Raw genomic sequence first — 11,715 nt, 5'->3', positions numbered from 1 at the left:
TGGCCAGACTTGTGTATTTTCTGTTCTGTTTGCAAAATAGGTAATTAATAAGTAAGCTGTTCTTTGTCAAGATGAAGGTCAGGTAGAGAAAAGGACAACCAAGGCTGAAGATGTTAATTTCTAACCAAACAGAAGAAGGAAGGATCTGAAAAAAAATATATAAAAGGGCTCATTAAAATGGCAGGAGGGCATCACTGAATGCACCATGTAGAGCAAAAAGGGGAGGAAATTATATACCAAGTCCACATTAAGAGTTATTATTAAAAGGAGTATATATATTAAAGGCTAGATATACATCTCTTACTAAAGAAAGAATGGCAACAGAAAACATAACAGCTATTTCTTTGGCCAGTGGTTTTAATACATAGTCTTTAACAACAACAGTACATTCAAAACTTCTTCAGGAAACTAGCCTTTGTCAAAATACAAAGTCTGTTCCATTTAAAAAGTATAAGAAGAAGGAAAAGGAGCTAGTAAGCTGGAAACAGACAGCAGTAGTTTCAGACACAGTAAAAATAACATTCCCTTCCTCTGCCTTTGCTGAAAAATATTGGAACAGCAGCCAGTCAGACTACATGTTAGGGAGCCATGCCTAGATCCAGCATGAGGCTTGGAATGGAGACAAGATTGCTTCCAGGCATGGAGACGGGTTCACTTGTTAGTATATCTTTAACATCATGACCTTTTGAGGCGAAGCGTATCATCATCAGGGCTAATTTTGCTACTAAGAAGAAAAAAAATTGATTCACTGGCATTGGTGACAGTGAGACTGTCATTTTAAAAATTAGGTTATAATGAATATTAGCTTCAGAAGAAGACTGGAGAGTAGACCCCATCTGCTCAACTCTGTACTGCAGCGTGATGGGGAGCAGATGGGCATATATCATGCCAAAAAAAGGGGAAGTGGAGCTCTACAGCAGTATCCCATGGTACTATCTAGATACCATAAGTTCCCACTCCCCGTGCAAAGCTTAAACTGCAGAACTGTTATACAGAAAAGGACAGGATGTGCCTGGAAGGAAGGAATAGTCAGAACAGCCCATTCGAGACATGATATACTGTTTGCAGTTTGGCATCATTCATTATCGGAGTAGGTGTAGGCGTATGAATTAATGCTGACTCGGTCAACATTAACTTCCCCTACTTGCTCCGTCCCAAGAAACACTTCCGCCTCCAGGAGACTCTTAGGATCATGGCAAGGAAACCAGCTAGTGCTGTTGTGAAGCGCACAAAGGAGTAGACACTCTGGATGATATACTACCCTTTGAAGTCAACAGCAAAACTCCTCTTGACTCCAGTGAGGGAGAATTGGGCCCCAGAAATCCTCACTGTAAGGATGTGGTATATATTACAAGATCAGTCCTATATGTACCGTCCCCTTCATTGGACCCTGTGGTGCAAGGGAAGTGATGTGGCAAAAGAGATGTTTTTTTTTAAACTGCAGAGCTTTTTCAAATAATTTCTCCCAATTTTTATATGAGAGGAACACAAGATCATATGTCAGAAAGACACTACCTCATACCACCCATTATATGCTACATTTCCTGCTCTTTGCCATGGAGAAAGAGCTGTACTGGGCTTCTGAATTTGGGTTTGTTTTATCATTGATTAAGCTTAGAGGTCACCATTAAAAACAAAAAAATCCTACATTTGTAAACACTTATTATGCACTGTTATCTGAGATACTAAAAGCGTTACCTACACTTATAATACAGAGCAACAATGGTTTCTCAAATATGATACTGTAAGACAACTGTTAGTAAATGCTGACTTTTGAGTGTTAACTTATTTTTTGTTCTTCTTAATGACTTTACTGTCAGCAAATCTCATCCAGGGTACAAAAGCTGACAAATGGTGCATATTTATTTCAGCTGGCCAAAATATTTTCAATTATGTCTTTCTTCAAGAAATTAACTTTCTTTGAAAATAACACTTATCCTGGAAAAATGTTTTTGATATTTTTCTTTTTTTTGAAAAAATGGAAATAAACTAAAAGAAAAAGCTTCATACATTTACTCTCTTTATTTAAGTATCAGAGGAGTAGCCATGTTAGTCTGGATCTGTAAAAAGCAACAAAGAGTCCTGTGGCACCTTATAGACTAACAGATGTATTGGAGCATAAGCTTTCGTGGGTCAATACTCACTTTGTCATGTGTCTGACGAAGTGGGTATTCACCCACAAAAGCTTATGTTTATGCTCCAATACATCTGTTAGTCTATAACAGTGTTTTCAGACTGGGGTCGCCGCTTGTGTAGAGAGAGCCCCTGGCGGACCAGGCCGGTTTGTTTACTTGCCCTGTCTGCAGGTCTGGCTGATCGTGGCTCCCACTGGCCACGGTTCGCTGCTCCGGGCCAATGGGAACTGCTGCAAGCAGCGTGGGCTGAGGGACTTACTGGCCTCCACTTCCAGCAGCTTCCATTGGCCTGCAGCAGTGAACCTATTTTAGGGGCTGGCAAACTTTGGCTCCTGGCCTGTTAGGATAAGCTGCTAGCAGGTCTGGATGTTTTGTTTACCTGAAGCATTCACCCGCGTGGAGCCCCTCAGCTCCCAGTGTCTGCAGTTTGCCATCCCCAGCCAATGGGAGCTACAGGAAGTTTCTGGGAATGGGAAACGACGCACTTTGGGAGCTGAGGGACTCCGTGCCTGCAGACACTCCAAGTAAACAAAACATCCCGACTCACCAGCGACTTACCCTGACAGTCTGGGAGCCAAAGTTTTCCAACCCCTGCTATTTTTTAAAAGCTGGCATCACAAGAAACACTCAAAAGTTTTGCTAGAATTATTTTAATGTAATCTAACGAAAACCTATTGTTATAATAACTGACCAAATATGTATTCACCTTCAAAATTAGTCAATATTTAAAATCAGTAAATGGATATTTAAAGCACGTAACTTAGAACAATATGAGATTTTAAAAAGTCTTAAAATCCTTCAAAGTCTGAATTAGTCTCTGATTCACCAAACAGTTCATTAAACTCGGCTTCAGTCACAGCTGCACCTCCATTGTCGTCATAGATGTCGTCAGTGTCCTCTTCAGACTCAGATTCTTTCTCATCATCAGCCTCCATTGTGTCATAATAAAATATGGCATCATCTTTTGACCCCTTGAGTGCATTGCAGATACAGCATTTCCTAAATGATTTTTCTGTCATTTCTGAGGGAATGGACATCCACTCATCCTCGATTCACTGGGCGACCAGATTGATTTCGGGCTTCATAAGATTCCTGCCTTTTGTCAACTTCGCTATGCCTAAGCACAAACATTCAGACCATATTTTGCATAACCTGTCTTTAAAGGGTTTGTTCAGGCAGAAATCAAGTGGTTGTAGAAATGAAGTTAATCCTCCAGTTATTACAGCCAAAGTAGTTTTCATGTTTTTGGCCACATTTTTCACCTCATCGGTCTTTTGTGCCCTGAACATGTCCCAAACAAACATAGCAGATTTCTTTAAAAGTGCTCCTGGTCTCTTATTCCACACTTTTTCCAGCCATTCAGTAGTCCCACTTTCATCCACCCATCTCTTTGTGTGCATGTATGATGTATGACACCAGCAAGACAATTCATATATTTAGGCAAGGTTTTTCTTTAAAAAATAACAACAGGAGGCAGCTTTGATCCATTTGCCAAACATGATAAAACCACTGTAAAATGGATTTTTTCGTGGCCAGTGGTTTTAATTAAAACAATTTTTTCACCAACACTGGTTACTGTTCTGTTGCTTGGGAGATTGAATGTCATTGGTGTTTCATTCATATTTCCTATTTGTGACAATTCAAATGCATATTTCTTTCAATATTTTATAATAAACCTTTGGAAAGATTAATTTTTTTCTTCTAGATCTCTTGGCAGCTTTTGTTTGTTCGCTGACGAAGACAGAGACCATGACGGTTCATGAAGTGAGTACACCAATCTGTTGATGCCCAAACATTGAAGGCTTTATTGACTTGTATTTGTCGTCTTTCGACATTTGCAGAGCACGCAGACGAATTCCAGTTCTAGTGACAATGTACTCATTTTGTCAACATTCAACAACCCAATTATTGAGATCTTTCTCTAGCTCAGGAAATGAAGCGCACCTCGTTGAACATTTTATCTTGTTCTTTGCATGTCTTTTAGTGTTTTATTTTTTCGCCATTCTCTTACTTGCTTTTCATTGACACAGAAGTCACAAGCAGCGGCGCAATTATTGCTTGCTTCTGCGTATTCAACAACTTTAAGTTTGAACGCTGCACGATAAGCAGACCTTTTTCTTTTGATTTCACCGTTGTTCATTTTAAATACTAGTATGAAAATAGATTATTGTAGTTATAGATTTTTTAGGACTTTATATAGGAATTTCACCTGCTTTATCACTGTCAAATTATTATTGCTCTTTGTTTATTTCAAAGCAGCCCTGTAGACTGACATGTCTGTGGGGATAACAGGCTATTTCAATTTTTTAAGAGACTCCATCGATTCTGCACGTAGTATTTTCATATTGACTCAAGAAAAGGCTGCAGTATTGACATCAATAAATGAGTCGGCAAACTTTGGCTCCTGGCCTGTCAAGGTAAGCCACTGGCAGGACATTTTGTTTACCTGGAGCATCTGCAGGCATGGAGCCCCCCAGCTCCCTGTAGCCATGGTTTGCTGTTCCCAGCCAGTGGGAGCTGCAGGAAGTGGTGCACCTGAGGACTGGGAAAAAGCAATGAGGTGTTCCCCTTACTATAAGTGCTAGGCTTGCTGTGTCTGCCTGCCATAATCTGGATTTTGTTTTTGTTTTTTTGTTTGCATTTGAAAAGATGAAATAAAAAACGGAATTCCCACAGTATCCAGGTGGTGACTTGTACTATAAGGATTTTAAATTCATAATTGTTTCTTGTAATTTAAAAACAAATATTGCTTAAATTGAAAATTACTTAAATATCCATTTCTCCCTCTTCCATGCATTCTAGTTAGTTGTAACACTACTGCAGACCTCTCTAATACTCCCTTCTTTGATATTCTGCATTCATATCTGCTTAAGGCTCAGTCTACTTTCTACATTCTTTCTTTCATCATCTTCAGAGCATTGCAGTACGTCCTTTTCTCTGCATGATTCATTATGGAAACACCACAACAGTGTTTGCATGGTTTCTATAGTAATAATAACAGAGAACTTCTCTCTTTCTCTCTCCCCAATTGTGGAAGTATAAAGACCACACTGAATCAGCCTTTTGCACAGTGACAGCAATGGGTACATACACTACCACATGCATACCTATATGGAACAGTAAATAAAACTATATGGTCAATCTATTATGATGTCTGACAATTTAAGGTAAACAAAGGAATGGCTAGAAAGAGAAATTTTGTTTGCTTAACAATTAGCTAGTGATTTCAATGTTCTAAACATATATATAAATAAAGGAATTTAAAGAAATTCACCGTCTTTTGAAACTAAACGGTATACTAATGCACTTTACTCTTTGGAGAATAAAAAATATTTAATTAAAGATTTTTTTTAGGGAAACCACTGGCAACCATAATCATTAATCAGTGTTTTCTCGGCTAGTCTTCTGTTTGTTGTGAAGTCAATGTTTAACACTTTGGCTGCCTCAAGGTCTACATATACTTCAGGGTCTCATTGAACTAGCAGTACACTGGTATAGAAAAATAACCCATTTGGGCTTTTGCCATGAAAAATGTGAAGTCAGTCTTTGAACATTGACTAAAATCCAATGAGTTTGGTGGCAAATGAGGCATGAAACATATTGTCAAAAATATAGAGCCCAACATATAGTGCACTAAATATTTTATCTTCATGGGAATGTACCACAAAAGGTTTGAACTCTAAATCAACTAGTGCACTTAGGCTGGTAGCATAATTTATCAAGATCACAGTCTTTTCTGCAAAATTTGTCCATGGTGGCAGCTTTAATGAAGTTCCATAATTTTCTCAGCTTCAGAAAAGTATTATTTCAGCTGTCCGAAGGCATAAATCCCCAACCAACACGTCAACTCTAGCTTTGCTCAAGGTCTGGGCTAATGACTTTATGACAAAAATTTCATGGTAATCCTTCATGTTTTCCTCATTATCATCTAAATTTAGATGTGTAATCTTTGTTTTCTGTTTGCTGTGAACTTTGTGTTCTGAGAAATGTAGGATTACTACTGTGGAACTGAAGAGGCAGTCTTATTATTCAAAGCTTCACTTACATTCTGCCTGGACTCCATTGTGGAATGAAATTCTGTTACAAGAAGAACCTGTATGAACAACCTCTCTGGACAACCTTCTTTTGTCTGCTTATTTGAATGATCACAACCTCTGGATCTTTGAAACATTAAGTTTCCCATATCTTATATGTCCAAGGAAACAAAATGACCTGCTGATCAATATAAGCACAGAGTAAACACACTGAACCCATGGACAAAGTGCTTTGGAAAGTAACATTTGGTCCACTGAGCTGACCACTGACTCCAACTGTTGACTAGTAAGTTGGAGTTCCATTGTAGATGATAAGGGAGTGGGGGAACCATGTGAGTGTTTTAGGATTCAGAACTTTGCTAATCATAGAAAATCATATCATGCTATCCGAGGGACACAGAGGAGTCCAGAGATGTATTTTCTTTCCCTTTATACTGTTCAACATGAAATAACATGGACCAGAAAATCAAAACAAAATTTACATGACCTACAAAGGGAAGGTTGAAAACTTGAACTGTGAGAGTGGTAATGAATGTGCCATACATAAAGCCCTTGTCTCTCATGGTGAGAAAATAATGTACAAACCTCTGTAATGATCCTCAAATATGTTTATGATTATATCTGTGCTATCAGAGATCATCATACTGTACAGATATTTATCTTCAAAGATTGTGCATTAAAAATTAAAGTGAAATAATCTAGATAGCAAGCAGAGTATACGGCCAACATATATTGTGATTGGTATTAAAAATGCATATTGACCCATTACAGAGAGTGAGTATTTCAATATTAATCTGAAGACTGATTACTGTCCAAGGGGCTTTGTTTGTAAAAATTGCAAACTTTAACTAAAAACACTGTGTGGTGGTTAAAATTTATTTTTACACAGCCCACTGCCAAATATTTATTACTGCACAGAACATCATGCAGTTGATATGACATAAATAAATTTGCCCAGGGTTCCTCCCTTCAAGCCTAATATTCTATAATTTAAGGCATAGTTGATTAATATGCAGATGCTATCAGTTTAAATAGTGGTGGCTCTGTGGAATGTAAGACAGATTAAACAAATCATTGTAAGCCTGGGGTAGTGCGGAGACTGCAATATTTATGAAACGGTAGGAAAGTTTGCCATTCCTTGAGGACTGGCCTTGGGACAGTGCTGAAATTTTCTTCCTTCTCTGTAACATTGCTCAGGGTAGTCACTTGCATCACACCACCCAGAGACTCATTATAATGCCTCCCTTGACAATAATGCTTTTGACACTAATTGCTTCAGTTTATGTCATTGGAGACTAGTAGTGAAGGGTTCAATCAGATCCTTCTCTCTCTCTCTATGCCAGTACTCTGGCTAATGTTTTGGGGAAAATTCCCCCCGCTGTTTCATGCAGTATTCCATCCCATATTCTATATACCATTCAAGTGGAAGAGTTTGAAAATAAATTTTCTGTTAGAGCTGGTGAATGCAGTTCAAACATCCATGGAGAGCAAATATCCAGAGAAAGATCCTGGCCAAAACTAACTTCTCTTTAAATTTGAGTGATTTTTTGCGGAAAATGTTTATCCAACTGTCTTTGATGCAGATCACTGCTGAACAATCAAAGTAGTCCAGTTGAACTCAATGTAGCTACTCATAAGTAAAAATAACCATGTGCATGCTGAAGCCCTAAGCATTCTCTTTCTACACTCAATTTACCTAACAAGAACAGAAATCTATATAGTTTTTCTATCTCTAACAATGTTGCTTCAAGGGTTACATTGACAAAATAGAAGAGACAAATGAGATCTCCCCTATTTCCAGAGTACTTGGTTAATATATATACACATGTATATTTTTCTAACAGTGTATTTTTAACATGTTTATGCAATTGCTTGTATTTGTCCAGAGATGGATTTCTGCTATTTTTTCTAAAGGGGATAATAGTAAGGAAACAAAGGGGATAAAGAGAATAATAGTAAGGAAACAAAGCAAACACAAAGGTAGGTTTCTCTTCCCTACGTAAAATAGAAGAAAAGTTGTCACTGCTTCATAAAGATAAGTATAATCTATCAGCTAAATTGCTCTTGAAATTTGTCAGTAACTATTGTAAAAAAGCAGAGAAAAGTCTACACAAATGGTACGTGTAGTGTCCTTATGTCAGCTGAATGAAAAGATCATTCCTGATTTTTGTCCATCCTGTGTAATAACTTACAACCGAATCTTGCCTCTTAGGGGACAAATCATGTCATTCCCTTCCTTACCAGGAGGCTCTGAATGCAGACCAGGTGTGGTTCTGCTACATTGTATGTAGTGAGGTTTCAGGGAGAGGGAATGTAGCACGGAGCCCAGTCAAGGAACCTACACCCCCTGTGCACCACAAAACTGTGTTTTGTGATGGCTGTCCCATACAATACATATAACTGAAGGAGAAAGACAACATTCTGGATATTAAGTATTGGGGGTAGCCGTGTTAATCTGTATCCACAAAAACAACAAGAAGTCCAGTGGCACCTTAAAGACTAACAGATTTATTTGGGCATAAGCTTTCATCGGTAAAAAAACCTCACTTCTTCATATGCAAATTAATGGTGTTAAATTTGCAAATGAATTTTAGTTCTGCTGTTTCTCTTTGAAGTCTGTTTCTGAAGTTTTTTTGTTCAAGAATAGTGACTTTTAAATCTGTTAGAATGTCCAGGGAGGTTGAAGTGTTCACCTACTGGCTTTTGCATGTTACTATTCCCAATGTCCAATTTGTGTCCATTTATTCTTTTACGTAGGGACTGTCCGGTTTGGCCAATGTACATGGCAGAGGGCACATGATGGCATAGATAACATTAGTCGACATGCAGGTGATCAAATTGGCCCTGTCAACAGTGGTTATCCACTTGTGAGGTAACTCCCTTCTTTTCATGTGTCATTATATAATGCCTGCATCTGTAACTTTCACTCCATGCGTGTTATTCAGGGTTTAGCTGATCGCCATATTTGGGGTCGGGAAGGAATTTTCCTCCAGGGCGGATTGGCAGGGGCCCTGGAGGTTTTTCGCCTTCCCCTGCAGCGTGGGGCACGGGTCGCTTGCTGGTGGTTTCTCTGCAGCTTGAGGTCTTCAAACCAATTTTGAGGATTTCAATAACTCGGTCCTGGGATAGGAGTTGCTATAAAATTGGATGGGTGGGGTTCTGTGGCCTGCCTTGTGCAGGAGGTCAGACTAGATGATCAGATTGGTCCCTTCTGACCTATGAGTCTATTGTGGACTGTCATTTGCCATTTCCCATTGCAGCAGAATAATATGTGATCTTCCATTGCAGGATCTAGGCTTACTTTTCATGTGACCACTCCACTGAAGTTGGAGGTGCAGTTCTTCAGATGTGTTAGTACTCACACTACTACTTACTATAGTGACTGCATACTTGAAATTGAAACCACGAAGTCCTGAACAAAATATTTTAAAGCATTCTGAGAACTATTTCTCAGTGCCCCACAGCTGTTATGTTTCCCTATATATTCACTGCATTTTCAGTGAATAAATCCTTGTTTCATAATATGAGTATTGAAAGTGTAGATCTTTGAGCTTGGGCTTGGGCTGGAGCCTGGGCTCTGGGACCCCAGCCTGAGCCCAAATGTTTACACCTCAATTAAACAGTCCCCTGCAAGGCTGTGTCAGGTGACATGGGCCAGCCATGTGTATTTAATTGCAGTATAGACAGACTCTTAGATCAGCTGTAAATTATGTGAAGAGTTTTTCTGGTCTCCTGGCTGGCCTGGGACTGGGGAAATAGAAAGGTGGCTTATACTCATCATTTTCGCTTGCCTTTCTCAGCCAACCTGAGTTTACAGTTAATGCAGCTGAGCATCTGGCACATAACTTTTTCCCTCAGGAAATATTTACTCAAGACAGATACTTTTCAATAAGTAAACTATTTATTTTTTTGTTCCTGGGTAAATATATTTGTGTATTTTCATAACTTGCTCATGTAAGCTTCTCAGTACTTCCCTGGAAGCACCCTGAATTAACAGAATCAGCCTCTGAATGAAGAAAGAGTGGCTTTGCTTTCCCTTATGTTACTTAGCTATGATTTTGTGAGTGAAGTCAATACAAGGCCAATCCCTGAAGTCCTTACTCACCCCAAGTGCCCACTGATTCCTGATCTTAAAATCACAGTTTGTAATTCTCCTAACACTGTAAGGAATAATTGACTACAAAATTAGCACAAATAGCAAAACTTGTCAATTCCCAATAAAGAAATATCTAATTGCTCATCATAGTGCTTGGGGAATTAACAGCTGTGATTGTTTTCCCTCTTGGGGAAGGTTCCTAGAAATCATTTAACACTTTTATTACAGAGAAATATTCCAAAGGATTCTGGAAATGTTTATTATATTATGAAAGTACAGTTTAATAGCTCAAATATTGAAAAGTGCACTTTCTTATTTGCCTGTATCCACTCTCTGAAATGCTCAAATTCACTTGCATCCTGACCTTCACAAAGGTGTACCAACATCTCAGTCATAAATACTTGTTTTTATGTATTTTCAGGATTTTATATAGTTTCTGTTCCCTGTTTGCCATGTTTCCTGCAGTGTTCAGTGGTTAAATCACTGGACTGGGACTATGAGAACTGTGTTCAACTTGTATTTATGTTACAGACTTCATGTATGGTCTGGAGTAAATCATTTAATCTCTCTGTTCTTCATCTGTTACAAATGGGGATATGGGGTCTTTTCTCATACTTTCTGATTGTCTTGTCTACTCAGGGCTAAATTTCTGGCTTTGTCACAGAGGAGCAGGCCAGGGACCATGTTCTGATTCAGTCACATTGTGGTTTCTGGTAACTCCCTTTCTCTAGGAGGCTATAATGTACATCAGCCCTTTACCTGGCACAGATTCCAACAGTGACTCAGCTGGAGCAGGCTTCACCCACTCCATACCTCTGTGCACCCGCAGAAGTTGCTCTGTCCACCACACTGCTAGCTATTATATGAGAAGCTCATGCAGTTGAGTTAGGAGACACATTGTTACTCACCAATCTTAGGTAATTATTATGCCCATGTCGTGCATAAAAGGGCTCTGAGGCCTCTGTGCACTACTTTAATACAAATTATAACTAAAGATAACTTTTGATGCTTTGTTGGCAATAGACTATTTGAGATGAGATGCTCAAACAGGCCCTGCCACCAGCCTGTGTAATGGCAGATTCAATTTTGCAGCCATAAGATTTTTGTGCTGAGATTAGTAATTTGGCATCTCACTACTTGACATGTGTTTGTGTGATAAAATAGATCAAAAACAACCTATGCATTTTAGAATATGTGTGCACAAAATTGCTGCATGTATGATGTTGGAGTATCTTTCTAGAAAAGTGGCCTTCCTTCTCAAGACACAGAATAATACTCTTGATCCTCTTTGATTCAATTCACAAAAATACTAATACAAGGGTGGAAAAACTCATGAGTCTATTTTCTGCAGCTGAAAAAATAATATCTCCTTTTCTGACATTTGCAGTAGTTGTTTTCCTTGTGTTCTCTCTTACCATCATAATTATTTATTTTAAGCAGGCATCAGTCA

This window comes from Gopherus evgoodei, chromosome 12, assembly GCF_007399415.2.
Source record: "Gopherus evgoodei ecotype Sinaloan lineage chromosome 12, rGopEvg1_v1.p, whole genome shotgun sequence".
Taxonomy (NCBI): Eukaryota; Metazoa; Chordata; order Testudines; family Testudinidae; genus Gopherus; species Gopherus evgoodei.
The sequence above is the reverse complement of the archived record's forward strand: the minus strand, read 5'-3'. Positions refer to the sequence as shown.